Source organism: Augochlora pura, chromosome 2, assembly GCF_028453695.1.
Source record: "Augochlora pura isolate Apur16 chromosome 2, APUR_v2.2.1, whole genome shotgun sequence".
Taxonomy (NCBI): Eukaryota; Metazoa; Arthropoda; class Insecta; order Hymenoptera; family Halictidae; genus Augochlora; species Augochlora pura.
In genome coordinates this window covers 24,598,368-24,614,582 of record NC_135773.1, presented here as the reverse complement: position 1 = coordinate 24,614,582, position 16,215 = coordinate 24,598,368, and the positions used below count along the sequence as shown (strand labels likewise).

Below are 16,215 nucleotides of genomic sequence, written 5' to 3'. Positions count from 1 at the left end.
GGTCACACGAGCACGGAATTACAACCTGTGAACCGCTCCCCGTTTAAATGTCTTTATTCGCTTGGCACACCATTCCAGCCCGCTGCAATCTATATTTGAATGCTCGAGCCTTTAGCGTTGCCCCACTAAATAAATACAAATTCCAACAGTTTTACCAATTAATCGTTTCATTAATGTAACCATTAATAACAACGATACGTTCAGCACTAAACACTCTCTCTTCTCTGTAGACTATTAACTTTGATATTCATATTCGTCGTCGATATGGCACTATAGATACCTATATATCTATTGTATAACATTATTTATTAATAACAAAGTATTAACTAGTTTTTTACCGTAAAGGCAATGGGCTAATTGGTTCCCGTCAAATATAGCGTAAATATACAAGTAACGATAGCGCTATATTTAATCGAGAGTCGCGCCCATCGAATTAACATATTTCAACTCTCGTACACGGTGGATAACGAGGAACTTTTCAGCGTGGAATCGCTCGTTTGCAGGATATCCTACGAGCGATCCGTTGCAATTTAAGTAGCCGGCATGGTCGGCCAGTCACGCCGAAACCAATTACAACCGACACGATGATCGATACGGGAATAATTATTCCGAGGCTAATGCAATGTCAACAGGACTGTGTTAGGACACAAGCACCCGCTTCGTTTTCACCGGGGAACCGGGTCCGCGCCTAGATACGTTTAACGCAGCCGGGGCTCGCTCTCGAAAGCGGACTTCGTGCACACACTTCACCAATGCACCCGACCACTGCATAAGATTTTCATTTGCATTGCGTGAATCGGTTGTTATCTGTCCTGCATGCGCGGACCCGTCCTATTTACACACGCGGCGATCCATTTAACCTCTCGCTGTCCTTCAAAGGAGCTCGAAAATATATCAACGCGTTGAATGTCAAATCGAGAGATCGACTCGTGACTTTATCGCCCCTTGATATCCACGATCAACGAGATCGTCCGTCGATTTACAACCGTCGGTTTACAATCACGTCGAACGGCTAGAAATTACGTGGAATAAGTTAACACATATTAGTTCCCGTGACGGAAATACGTCACTCTTTTACTTGTGTTTTCTACTTGCGGTGCCAAGCAGTCTTTTATCCGGAGACCTATTTTACATAAAGTAAAAAATAGATGCGCAGGATCATTGGTATTACGTATATTGTTAAATTGATAGCATTTTGCAAAATCGTTGAAACTTATCTTTGGAAAACTCCGATGGTTCCTCGATTCCATACTTCACGGCGACACGTAAAGTAAAAGTATAATGTCATCCGAGTCTTTCTGTCCTCTGCCGTTTCTCTGAAGTAAAATATATTACAATTCCGCCGGGCTCCTGGGGAAAAAGGGGTCGTACGCTTCTTATGAAAAGGTAGAGATTAAATATAATATATGGGAGACTGTAGAATAATAAGTACTACTGCCTAGTCTCTTTTGTGCTTATTTCTTTGCCATATTCTTTGAAGCTACATACAGCACGATAAGAAGAGAGCTCAGAAGTGTCCTCCCTGAAGCAATAAATAATTCCCCCTTTCGTTTTATATCGGCGATCTCTATAACTATGCATTGACTCGAATTTTTTTAAAATATATTCTTTTGTCCATAATTCGAGACGTATATTGAAATTCATTGCTATTCGATTAGATAAAATTTAACCAGACTCGCCTGGGTAGTTTTAACAAAATGTCTAGGAACGAAATTAATAATAAAACCACGAGATTTTGTAATTTCATCGAATGTATTACAGTCGAATTTCGTTCGAATGATCTAATCAGCTATGGGAAAGCTGTGCTCATTAATTAATTGTTAACCATCGCAACCACGGTGCTTTCACAACTTCTCCGAGTATTGCAATACTTTCGGGGTGTCTTTGTCGTGTAATTCGTTCAGGCGAATTCCGGACATTTTGTGCGCGCGACGTAAAATCGGAAAATGAATTCTCAGTACTTATTTCATATATATTGTGAAAGTTTATATCGATTCCAATCGATGATAGATTTGTTGAAAATAGTACTTGACTTTTAACCCTTGTTACTCGATAATAAACGAAACTACCTTTCACTTCTAAAGAACAGCATCGAAGGTAACTTCTCTGGTGCGATCTCTTTCGCGTCTCTAGATCTGGTCGTAGTTCGTGAAATTGTGACACGATACTCGAATATGCGCGTTGCGGTAGCATAACCAGCGGCTTCCTTTTTGTCGAAGAAACTCCGAGGAGGAAGAGTTCGGAGAACCGCGGTAACACGTACTCGTATGTTCGGGAGGCGGCGCTAGGCGTCAGTAGCAAAATGAAAAATGCTCCTAATTCTGGTATCACCGTGAATCACGTTGAAATTTGTCCGGGAAGACGGAGTGTCTCTTTTGAAAGAGGCAAGGCTGAGTTGCGGAGAAGATGTAGCCCACGTGTAGGGCGCGTACGTGTCTCTTCGTAAGCAGGCTGCCGGTGTTCTCAGCCGTGCCAAAAATGTACGTGCGATACGTACGTACGTGGACGGGAGAGGCTCGCCGCCTTCCTTGCACCGTTCTCTACGTGACCTGCAATTGGTCCGACGAGAAAAATGCCACTGTCATATGGCACAGCTGATCGTATTATAGAGACGATAGGCGTTATAATTTCGGGAAAGGTGAAACGGGTCTTTGCGTTCTCGACGATCTGCCCCGGCCCCGACTGTGACTTTTTCAACTATGAAATGTGCGACTTAGAGATCAATAATTAAGCCTGCGATGAATAAATGCAGGCTGATGCATTGTAATGGTGAAAATATTAACGATTCGTTTAATCGAGTGACCTAGAGTGTTCTCCGCCTCCGAATGATACAACTTTGAATATTACATTTCAGTGGAACATAAATTGCTCGGTGCTCCAATTACGTGAATTTTCAACGAATAATTACTTTGGCATTCTTGACGCGCGTTTAATAAAATACGTGGAGATATCTCATCTCCACTTTAGAAAAATCGATAATAATATAAACATTCGTGTTTGCGCCACTCGAAACATTAAATGTTGAAACATTTGGAACATTTCCATGACAGATTAAAACATGAAAATATGACCGGTGTAAATCTGCCCGATCCAACGTGACCTCTGTTTAATCCTACAAATGGTTCCGCCATTCCAATAGAAGTGTAATAACTCGAGCACGTCGAAACTAGTTGCTAAATTACATTTACAGTGTTACGTACAGAGACACTCACCGCGTGACTTTCTTCTCCAATTACTTAACTCTTTCGCTACGTATTGCAATTATTTGGCTATCTTAATTAATTTGATTTAATATCAATTTCCTATCAGGTTATTTATTCGATTTCTTTTACAATCAAGAAGCACTTATAGCCTCTGTGTCGTAGTGGCTGGCGAACGGTTATCGTATTCGATACACGATACAAACTCGACAGACGGTTTCCGTTCGTAACATTTTTAACAACGATATTCAACGGAAACAGGCATAATTTTACAAATTCGCGGAATAGAACGAGACGTAAATTGAACAGTCCCTAGACAACAGGGGCGAGCCGATGAACGCTTGCGCCCGCTAAATCCCAAACAGCGCGACAATACCGGGCCGTCCAATTAAAACACGAGAGTCTGAAAATTACTGTTTAATGAACGCGTCGGCGTCGAAAATTTTTAATGAAGCGCCGCTTCGCCCGAAGACTCGAGCGATCAATTTATCCAACATGAACGCGCTCTCTCCCTCTCTCTCTATCTCGCCCTCTCTCTCCCCGTTCGTCCTTTCGCTAACTACTGCGATTATTCCCTGTTTGTCATCGAAAAACCGTCCGGCTTGCCAAGCGGTCCCCCGCCATTTCCCGGGCGATAATTAATTCATAATCCAGATTCTCAAGGAGTTGGCAGAGAGATAATCGTGCTCCGGCCGGAAGAAAGACCTGTCAACGTTAATTCTTCCTGGCGGGCAGATCGTTTGTGTCTTCGTTATACGGCGTGATAAAGTGCGAGTCGCGCGGAGACGACCCTCCGGCTCGGTTTTACCGGTGATTTACGGTCCCCGGTACGGTCGGCATATTCATATAACCTTTCCTGCCGCTAATATCCATACGTTCACTTTGAGTCCGGGACGGCCTCCTGTAAGAATGCAAATATCGCCGCTGGACGCAGACGATAGCCTCTGATGGTTAAAAAAATACGAACGAGAGAGAGAGAGAGAGAGAAAGAGACGGTGGAGCAGCGCGATTTCCATCGATATTCATCGGCGGAGAACGGGGCGCACCTTGTCAAAGAGGTTATCGGAAACAATCGATGTCGGTAATAATGCATCGAGGGGGAGTAAAAGAATTAAAGCTCGGGCACCCCCCACGCTTTGACCGGCGAAAATCTGTTCTTGTTAGAACGGCTGCGGTGGCGGCTGGCCCGAATGCCAGCGTACCCTATCTCAAAGCGGGGAAACAAGCTGCGCGCAACTATCGGCAAAGACATTCAAGAATGAAAGAGTCTCCCCGCCGGGTTCTACTCGCGTGCCCTCCGCCCCTTCCCCTGGCCCCTTTGCTCGCGCGCCCTTTTTCCATTGACCTTTTTCGCGGCGAGTTCCACGACAGAGGTTCCCATCCGTCCCGGCCGCGGGTATCGATTGAAAAACTATTTTCCGCGCGCGGCGCGATCATTCCCGGTGTTTTCCACGAGCGGCGTTTCTTTTCATCCAGTCGATATATCATCATTCCGCAAGCTATCGTCCCTTTCCCACCGACACTTGCCACGCTCCGTGGCCCGTACCAATTTCCTCCGCACGCAGTATCACGTTTTCATTCTCATTTCTGCCGGCGTGTCAAGCATACCGACGTGAAGTGTGCTTTTCTTCGCCCGGCGACCCCCTTTTTCATCTGTGCCGGCACAGAATCCCCCCCTCCACCTCCACCTCCACCTCCTCCTCCTCCGTTCTCCCCTTACTCCCGGCCCCGGCCACGCCGCCACCCCTTCTTCCCTTTTTCCCTTTTTCCCCCGCCGGTTCTCTTTCTCTCTTTTTCACCAGCTCTCCGGCATTCCTCGTTTCTTTGTCGCGCCCACCGAGGTTTACTTATCCCACAATAGAAGGAACCGCGTTATTTATACATTCCGCGCCATATGGACCCATACGGAGCCGAACGGAGGACCGGGATAAAGGGAAAGGAGCGAGGGCGCGTGCTTGACCCTTTGAAGATACAAACCTCAGACACGTCAAACAAATACTCGGCCCGAGAGCATCGGGCACCCGGCCACCTATGAACCACCGACACAATATTGTCACGGTCCCTTCTCCGATGACTCTTTTCCCTCCTTTCCACTTCTCTCTCTCTCTCTCTTTCTCTCCCTCCCTCCATCACGGGTTTTTTCTTTCCCGAGGGATGACAGCCGTTTAAGTTGTGACACAGGCGCCACGCTCTGCCTCCCTTTTACCCGCCACTCACAACTGTCGCTGACGCGAGCGCGCGCGCGCGCGCTCCGACTCCATTGTGAACACGTTAATGAGAGGACAAAAAATTTAGCAAGATCGAGTTGCGACGGCATTCTACTCGACGACGGATAGACCGCGGCAGCTGCGCGGGGAAACTCATTTGCATACGTGGGCGATGAGGTTTCGGCCGTTGAAATTCTGAACAGCATTGTTTGCTGTCTGTCGAGCATGCCGTTCGTCTGAACTATGGCTGGGGAAAATTACGCTCGGTTGTTCCCGCGCTGAAAAGAAACCAGGATCTTAAAACGCTGGGCGCGTTTGTCGTAATTGCTAGATTCATGGATGCATTTCTTAATCGAAAGAAAAATCAGGGAAATTCGACGAACAACATCCTGCGGAATCGTGTTGGCTGAACGAATTAATCTGGAATATCTGGAGCTAAAAAATTGCAGAAGAACGATCCACGGATTTTCAGCGGACGGTCTTGCTCGTAAAAAGAGTTCCGTAGGTATTATTCGCGAAGGTTGAGAATTTTACGCGATTACGGTGCGATCGGTGGAACAGATGATCGGACAATATACTCGAGACACCTCTACGATTTTCTTCGCGTTTAGAAGAAGGGGGGAAAAAAAAAGAAGAAAAGAAAACTGCTGATTCCTCTGAATTTTGTACAAGGACCACGGACGCATAAAATATGAAGGAATTTAAAAGCTGGCTGCCCACGGGAATCATACCGGTGCCGGGTTATCCGGAAAATCCAGAGCGCGGTAGTCAAGAAAACGAAGAGTTTAAGCTGCAATACCGTTCTCTCTATTAAACATGAGTCGAGGCGCGCGAAACTACTCGAAGAAAAACGTTGTTTTATCGGTAATTGTGCGCACGACTTGTGCCGAATTGTTTAGCCTCCTCCCACTGTCAATTTTCCACGACTCAATTGTACATACATAAATTCAACGATTTATTATAAAATGACACGCAGATCAGCCTAATCGCGGAAAATATTGGGATAGCGTGCAACAGTTAAAACTGTAATCCCAGCAGCGAATGAATAAAATAAAAGAGTGGGTTAAGATAGTCAAAGTTTTTCCGGAAAGTCCAAGGGGAACACGATTTTTTCGAAAAGACCGGGCATCGGTGCACATTATCGGATCTACATAAATAAAACAGCATTAAACTGCGTTGTCTCCGGCGGGGAGCTGTTCCAGCTGACTAACGGAAAATCAGGAGAAGCTGTTAAGCCCCTCCTTTTACTTTTAATTAGTAATGGCCCGGGATTCTGCGTCGCGTTTAACTCGCCTTAATAACGCAGCAACTTATTCCATCCGTTGCTAATTCACCCGTTTCACTATCTGTCTCCTAAATACCCAGCCGAATAAACATAATTCCATCTAATGGGCTAAATCCACAGAGATAGAGTCAGCGGGAAGAAGAGAGCGAGAGAGAGAGAGAGATAGAGTGAGAAAGGAGGAGGAGGGTGGAGGCGAGAGAGAACGAGAGAGAAAGTCGTAACCAGAGAAGACAAACGCTGAGCCTTCCTCCTCCGCTTTAAAAGTGTGACCAAGTGGCAGGGTTCTCGGGGAACGAGTGCTTTATTTACGACGACCTACCATTATCTCGACTCGGATACACAGCCTCGCGAGCCACCGTGCTCCGAGGGCGAAAAAAGGTAGTACGGTTCGAGGCTGAAGGGGTTTCCTGGTCCCGACGACTCAAAAAATCGACCTCCTTCACTTTGTTTTGATCCCCGTGGTCGTAGAAAATCCCCCGCGAAACTTTCTTCGAGGGAAACGCGAAATTAGCCGAGATGCCGGCGCAGCGACGAGTTTCCATTCGAGATTGATTGCGGCGGAAAATTTGGCAAACACGATCTCTTGATTCGTCTCGGTTATTAACCATTCGCAGTTGTTCGAATTTTTCGTTTACTTAGTTATCTTTAATTGGAAGTCAAAAATATTTGGTTAGATTTATAGTGTCTTAGGACATATTTAGAAATATTAAAGAATCAGCCGACCGACGGGTTAAATATTCATTGCACGACCGCTGAAAAATATATACAGGGATGGGTTAAAGGGGTGATAGAAATTACAACTTTTCTGGTTAACCGCAGAATCAATTACGGCCTTCGTATTCATTTTTAAAATCACGAAGCGATGGAAGTGGATATCGGCACTATACGCGATAGTAATCAGACTACACCCAGGACTACCGTCTCACCAAAATTAAAATCTTCTGGTTCGATCTTGGAAACGTTATTAAAAAAATATAAGAAACGTATATAAAAAAATATTTTATGGCAAGTTAGAATCCAAGGAATAATTTTCGCTAAAAGAATAGATCAACAATACGTCCGCTTCATAGTTACATCGACAATAATTGATAAATAAACATAATACATTGATTTTTAATCTTCGATTGACCAGAATGAAGAGTCGACTAAATATAGCTCGACGCGGAACGTGTTAAAAGTGAAAATGCCGCACGCACACACATATAGGATCGCGACGATATTTCTCGGAATATTTAAGCTTTCCATTCCCGACGAAGCACCCGTACCAAGATCGGGAAACCTTGTATCGGCCGAGAGGAGATATCGTTTCGCGAGTCGACGATCGGTCGTCGCGCCGGTTGTATAACGGTGTCGCCTATTCCGTTTCACAATTCCGAATCCGGGGAGGAACCGAGAAAACCGAAGTTGAACCGATCGACGTTGGCCCATGGACAATAAATACGCGGGGTTCATTGTTTATTTGCCGGCGTCGAGGGAGGGGAACAAGACAATTTCTACCGTCGGGGAAGGAACTTCTGGATGGAGCCGGGGCTCGGTTGTTGCGAAAGAGCGATCCCTCTTCCCGCGCGACGTATCGCGCGCCGCCACGCCCACGCACGGCATCTATTTCTATATCGGGGAAAAAATTCCCTAGGAGTCCGGGAACAGGGTGGCCGAAGGGAGTTTCGTCTACCGCGTGTCCGCGTGTGCGCCGCCTGTACGTGCACGCGCGCGCGCGACAGAGACGGCAGAGAAGAGGGTTTGCTGGTGTGTTTACCGAGAACTACACAGCGCACCCCTTTTTTATCGCCTTGATGTTTTCAGCCCTCCTTTTCTCCTCTTCCCACTCCCTATTCTTTATCTCCCTCTCTCTCTCTTTTTTTCGCTCTCTCGCACCCTTCATCTATCGCGTGGGCGCTTGCACTTTTTCTCCGTCGCCAGGTTCGTTCAAACTCAGCTTTTCACCGGGGGATTTTCGGGGATTCCGTGTGCGACCGGAAACGGAAGAGGAGACGATCCGGTAAATCGAATTCGACTAATATACGACGGCCGTCCCCCCACCCCCTATCAAACCGAAGGTGAACCGCGGCGCCAGCCGAAGAGTTTGTTTCTTCTACGTCAATATCGTTCCGCCGGTAATCAGAGATATTTTACGGGGTTCGAGGGGAGGAATCGCGTCGCCGTTTTTCACAGGTCATTTACCCGGTGCGTAATCAACCCTTAACCTTCCCCGCTCGTTTCATTTGATCCCCGTCGGGGCCTGCATTCCGTAAAATTGGTTCAAGAGTTATACGATCTTCCCTCGATGCGTTGTCTACGGAGAAACGGGTTATGGAGATAAAGTACGTAGATTTAAGTACAGCCGCCCCGGAAACGCGAGTTAACGATCGCAATTTCCGACGAGACAAAGGACCCGGCATGCAAAGATTGGATATTCCATCTACAGTCACGGAATTTACCGGTCGCGACATTATTGTTACATTTTTTTATCGGTCCGAGCCGAACAACGAGTTCGTTGCGCGTTTTTGAAAAAAACGAATTGCAATTTAAGAAATCGTCGCCGGAAAATCAGCGCCGCAGCGTTCGCCGTGAATTCGGATTCGCATGCCGCGAACATTAAATACCCGAACTGAAACGCTTACGATCGATTATCCGACATTTGTCATCGGCTTGACTCAGCACTACATAACACCGATCATTTAAATGGTCGATATTGAATCATCACTATTCATTGTGTCATTAGTCATGCCGAATTCCATACCGGCGTAATCAACGTTCCGATAATGGGACAGTTTAAATCTATACGATAGATTATCTAATATCTGATGTTAGCCTGGCGGACACACACACACGCACCCGCGCGCGGACACTGCCACGGGCACACGTTCCACCAGCAACAGCACGGGGCGCATACGCTTCGGCCAGCGCCGCGCGGCTGGATCTATAGATCGTGTTGCTGAGCGTGTTATCCCGTATCTCCTATTCCGGTGGATGGCTCGATGGATCATTTACCGCGCGCCGCAAGCGAAGATTTATCCGTTTGTCCGCGTTTTTCTCGGCCGGGTCCGCCGCAGCCAGAGTTCGGAATGATAGCCTGGGTCTTCCTGGCTCCCGAGGACTGATCGATCGAGAAATTCAGAAAACCCCGGACGTCGGGGAGCGCGCACGCCGCGCGCGCGGAGGATACGCTTAATATTCTTTCGGGAGGAACCGCGATGTATCTCCGAGCTGCGGCGCCCGTTTTTGCCGTGGTCGAACATTCATCAGATCATTTCGGTGTTACGCGCGAATCCCGGCCGGATGGAACGAGGATGGAACGAGGATGCAACGAGGATGCAACGAGGACGGTGAATGGTCGGAGGGAGGATGGAAGGAGGATCCCTCGCCTCGGCACGAGTGCAGAAAGAAACGACGACTGGCCCGGGCGAGGGGGTAGACGAATGGTTGTTTATCGCCATTGAAAATATTCCGGTATCCGACTTGCGGCCTGGATAAATGCGACTGCCGCGCTCGCGCTGGTCGGTTCGACCCCTTTCTGTCCGGCAACGTCCGGACGTCCGACGCGCTAAGGGCAGAGTTTAATGCGCGCGGTGACTCTCCAGGCGGACGCGGGAATAATTCAACCGAGATTGTGACAGACATACGTGCCTGTCATTCGATTTTACATTACAGCTGGCCGGTCCGCGCGGACTCGAGCGTTCCGGCCCTCCGATCTCTCTCTCTCTCTCTCTCTCTTTCTCTCTGCGTGTCGCAACTTCGCCGTGCCCGGCTGCGCTCGCTCTCGAATCAGCCAAAGCGACGCTGCGCCACGTTGCACTATTTAGGGCCGAAAGTCGATTTTCGTAGTTGTCGAATTCGAAAAATTCTTGATCAACGAGATATGCGGAAAACAACGGCGGCGTTGTAGTTTTGCTTTTAGTCGGCTGTTAATTGGACTAGGAGAGCGAAGAACTTTTGTGGCACGCGCAGTCTATCTACAGGCTCAATATAGTGTTATAATTTGGTGATCGTTAAACGGGTTTTATCGAGCAATTCCAAAATAAATTGAAACAACCGTTCGTAGAGAACTTTATTTCAGTTCGCATGTCGTGAAGTCCATTTGCTCCAACGGCGTGTTAAACAGCTGCGGAATGAGCTTCGAACGAGTTTAAAATTCCTACGGAATTAATTTGAACTTTTAAAGCAGTGATAAGGGAGAGTTTATTCGTAAACAACAATTTATCGATTCGAGAAATAATTCAGTCGGGGTATTAATTAGGGCAAAAGTCGGGGGGAGAGTATTTTACTATAGTTTGCAGTAAAGTACAGCGGTAGGATGTAACAATGTAAGTGGAGTTGCCCGTAGGCATAAATATCCTTTCCCTGCTCGAGAATTGCTGGAGGTAAAAAAGGTTCTAGTCGTCGCAGCCGCGGAAAAAGGTAACCTAGGAGGAGGTTAAAGCACTACGTAGCTCAGGAAAGTCTCGTATATTACGGCCGGAGTGGCTGGAACACGAATCCGCGGCGTAAATCATATAATATAGACAGGCCTTAGAATAAGACATGTACCACTTGTCACGTAGCCGCGCACCGAAAAGCCAAGTTGCTATCCAGGGACGAAAGTCTGCTCCGCCTTTCGAGATCATAGCGAACGGGGAAGAAAGCAAGCCGGTTTTATGAATATATTACGAGTTCGGTGTACGCCTTACATCGTCCAGCTTTACCGAAATCTACGCGCGAGCACCGTAATTCTGAAATCCTGAAATCGTGAAAGATGGCCGCGCCGTGGACGGCGAGAGAGGAACACGCGTTCCGGGAAGGAAATTGAAAAGTTCTATTAAAAATTGCTGGGCCAGGGAACGCGTACGTGGAAACGTGTGTGACATAAATCGATCCTTCAGCGTGTACCAAACAGAAAATCGGGAAACAGGGGGTTTCAGTGCCATTCATACGTCCCCGACGTGATTTATGCTGCTTTTTTCTTCCGACGTTAAAAAGTAGCCTGACGTGTACCTGCCACGTTATAGCGCGCCAATTTAAAAACAATGTACAGGAATTTTTGCTCGCCCGCAACTTGCCGTGTTACAAGAAAATTTCAAACAATTGCTCGCGACACGTTTCTTCCACGATCGCGAGCTTTCCATTGAAAGTTTTGATAAAAGGCATAGTCCGATTAAGATGGTCAAAACTGCCCTTAGCGATTTTTCAATGAGTCATAGACCGTTCGATAGCTGACCAATAAAAACTCATCTGTGCAAAATTTCAACCCTGTAACTTGTCCGTGAGGGTAGTTACAGGGTAAATTAGATTTCGCGATTTTCCGGCATTTTTCCACCTTTAGCGGCTTTCTAAAATTTTGAAAAAAATATGGCTTGTTTTGTTAACATCAAGTCGGATGTTATAGAATTTTTTCAGATTTTTCAGTTGCAAGCTGTGATTATCAAAAATGAAAAACCCCCCAAAAATTGGGAAAATTGAAGATTTCTCGAAAACTTGAATAGCCAAAACTTTTACATTAATTCCCTGACAAGGTACTATCACGGCTCGTGTACTCAATTTTTCTCAGATTTTTTTTGCTCGCCTGCAACATTGTCAAAAAAAATGAAACGACTAGTTCAATGAACAAGACAGAATTCTCGAAGGATATATGCAATTTTAAATATACATCGCGTATCGATGTTTCACTAAAAATATATTCCACCAGAAAAATATTAGTACAGTTTACCATTTGACGTAACGTGGAGCAACTAATTTCGATGAAATCCCAGTGGAAGAAAAGACGAGCGTTGCAACATCGTCGAGCAACTCGCTCGGGCAGGATTTCGTCAAAGGAATCGTTATTGCGACGGAACCGGCATCGAGCCCGATAATCGAAATTGAAATTTACCAGAAGTGTCTGATCGCGATGTAATCAAGCCGGCCGTGCCTTGCCGCGCAAAGGTATAATTACGATAATGGACTCAGCCGTAATCGGATTATCTTGCGCACGCACTCGCTAACCTTGGCTATTCCAGCCGATTATGTTACGGAAAAGAAAAAGAAAGGAACTTATATCTCGACGCCGCGCTAGGATAGTACGGCGTCCCACCCCTCCCGGCTTTAACAACGGTTAATAACGAAGATATTTTTTCGCGTAACCACTTCCGTTAATTAGCCCATTTTAACGAGCGGCCACTCCGCGCGGAACGGTTTAAGCATCCGACTATCCGAGTAGCCTGGTAAATTTATTTTCAACCGGATACTGCAACGAGCTATCCGTTGAACGCCGGCAGAGTTTTGACCGTTGTAACGGTTTGCCAACGATATCGAGAGGGATGTTGTTCCAAGGTAGAAAATTCTTGAAAAATTTTCGCGATACGCTCTCTCTCTGCCGAGCGCTTGAATATTTCAGAAAGCCCGAAACTTCCTCGAAGACGTTTACCTTTCACGGTAGCTACGAGTTTTCAAAATGTTTGAACTTTCCGACGGCAACGGAAGATACCTGCGTCTAATCAAATTACCAACTCGCGTTTACGAAATTAATTAAACGTCCGCGACTGCCGCTCGAACGAGAAAGTAACATAGAGTGGCGACAACAACGTACGATAATTTATCGCAGGCAATAGGGAGAAGCGATTCGCCCAAGTTCTGTCTGTTAACCTCTTAGGCGGGCGCCATTATATCGTAGAGGCATTACAGCGATCAAAGGGGAAAGTGTATTTCGTGGCAAATGATTCGAGAAATATGTCCAGATAATTTACAGAATAACTATTTAATTCTCCGTTCGAATTTGATCGGATAGAAGGAAATTCGCGCGATGATAAGGACAGCTGTTCCAAGATTTATTCCATCGATCCATCAACGGGCTGGAATACTTGCGAGAAAGAGATTCATTCTACGTTGGATGAATAAGTCCCCCCCCGGTCAATGCACGGGAAATATTCAGATGAGAAGAAGTTGATAGAATCGTGATTGTAAAAATTTATTGAATAGCTTGAGAATGGAGGTGCCGAAGAGAATGCGAGGAAGAAATATATTTTACAATTGATATCGTCACGGCCAGAGACGATATGGATCAATAGTTATCCAAGAGAGACGTGCCTAACATACGGGGAGCTTAAGCAACTTTCAGATTTCAAAATATTCAGCACCGTTCACGTTTATCGAGAGAACCACTTCAAACTCGATTGTCAAGCGAGCATCGACGTTATTCGATTCTCTCGCTGTAGAAGAAGCTGCGCGCGCATCGCACGTACGATTATTTATTGTTAATGCAGCGCGTTGGCGACGTACGTGGTTTAGTTGGATACGTCGCCGCGAAAGGGTTAACCTGTTTTTTGAAAAATTTATTCACGGAAATTTCAACTCGGGGTTTATGTTTAATGCAATAGTTGCAGAATTGCGAGCGCGTAATTCGGAGACACGAATTACCCGGAGCTTTTTCCCTGCGCGCGGCTGCCGTGGGCAGAGAATAAAGAAACAAATGTGAAAATTGCCTGCAGGCATCAGCCGCGGAAGACACCGCATATTCCCCAAGTGCTTTCCACGTGTCGCGAACGGTATCGAATATGTATGACACAACCGTCGTCTGAGAAAGCAGCCTAATCTCATCACCGACACGTTCCTTTTCGACTGAAATGGATTTCCTTTCCAAGCAGACTCCCCCACCAATAAACTTTGGAAAAACTTCGCGTCCCGAGTAAGCTTTTCGAAATTTTATAAAAGAGCTTATGCCGACCTTATGGGATCCCTCTCCGTACGGTCCGAAAGCGTGTCACCTGTGTCAACGTTGCATTGTGTCAAACCGATCCTCCGTTGTATGTACACCGAGGATTTTACAGGTTTATGGTATCCAGCGTTCGATAAATTTTAATAATTTTATGCAATAATAATAATAATAATAATAATAATAATAATAATAACAGTAATTTTAATCATTATCGGCGGCTAATATTGAAAAATTCAAGGGATTTGCAAATATCGCAAGAGAAAAGGTATTACTTTTGATCTCTCTTCCACGCATAGCGCGTTAATGCAGCAATTTTAATATACACAAAGTTTTAATTTCATTTCTTTACATTCGATAAAAAGGATTGGTATTAGCATGAGTTTTCGAGATCCAATTATACGCTTCGAAACCGCTGCGATAAAATCTGAATTCATAATGGCCGGATTTAATTTGATTTATTTCATTTCGTCCGATGTGTGAGTAGGAAATGAGAAATCTACCTCCAAACAAATTCTAGGTTTGTTTTTCTCGGTATCGAATTAAAATGGCAAATTATACTGAAATTACAGAAATTTCACGTGACTTTCGAAACAATGCGTAATCGTAATGTGAAATTTCGTTTTCACTCCTGTTTCTCGTAAACACATAAACGTGCTTTTATTCCAGTATATTTAACCCTTTTTAGCACCGAGCGAAAGGAGCGTACCTAGGCGAACAATACCAAATTTGGTAAAAACCAAAGTAGGCGTGATATTTAGAAAATTGAAAAAGCAGCATATTGCGAAAGGAATGGAGAATAAATCAATACCAATGGAGTTTCGATATTTATTAAAAATCATAAGAATAACATAAATATATGACATAATGAAAATGGTACAAAGTAATTTTTCGTTTTCAAAATGTAATTGCACATAGAAAAATATCATCGTTTGGTCATCGCTTTATATATCACTACATATCTGGTAGTATGGTGTATAGACATTGCATTTTGCAATCAGTTTCAATGAAGCAACATTACAGTACAGCTGGTAATACGTCACTAAAAAAATATAAGCGTTATTATAAATATTTATAGTTAGTTCTCTGTCCACTAAAAACGATATATCGTCGTTCGGTGCTAAAAGGGTTAAAACGCCTGACATGACCTAACACTCGAATTGATGTAAAATAGTGTACAGTACTGCAGAAAATTATCAATCCGGTTCCAACTGATTTATCCTCGTAGACGAGTCATCTCGTCGATTAGCTGTCATAAAATGTTGAGAACGTCTGTCCCGAAATATTCGACACGGTCAGAGCCCGGCAGAGATTCGCTACAAATTGGCAGGAGAGCGTCGGAACAGTCGCGTGTCGTGATAAAACAGATGCGCTCCGGTATTTATAAGCAATTAACAGTACAATGACTATTCCGCGTGGCAGGAGAAAATCCGCCTCGATCCGTGATAACACAAACGGCGTGGACCGGTGGAAAAGCGTTTTTCATTGGTCCCGATGGATAGGAACAGGGGTCCCTCGGGGGATTCGACCTGTTACATTGTACCAGTTACAAGCACGCCATAGCGAATCCGAGCGCGTCCATCGACAACAACTCCGGCCGTCTGTAAGAATATGGCACTCCGGGAGAGCCGAAAGGATTCGCCGATCGGTCGTGGATACGGCCGCGGTGTGGTGCTCCTCGCATTGCGAAAATAGCGAGAGAAAATTCGGGTAACGCTTTTCCCGGGGCCCCGGTCCGACAAATTCCAACCGGGAAATGCTCCGGTTGAAAATTCGTGCACGGGGATTTGCCTTATTGATCCCCCGCCCTGTACGGTAACACGCGCCGCGATTTCTACGGGGGTGAGGGGAGGGGGGGGG

At 45.6% G+C, this 16,215-nt stretch overlaps 1 protein-coding gene across 1 annotated transcript in view; it reads right to left on the bottom strand.

Moving 5' to 3' along the window:
* The window catches only part of LOC144477517 (uncharacterized), a 159,945-nt gene that overhangs the window by 112,460 nt on the left and 31,270 nt on the right, over positions 1-16,215 (bottom strand). The gene's annotated exons all lie outside the window — the stretch shown is intronic.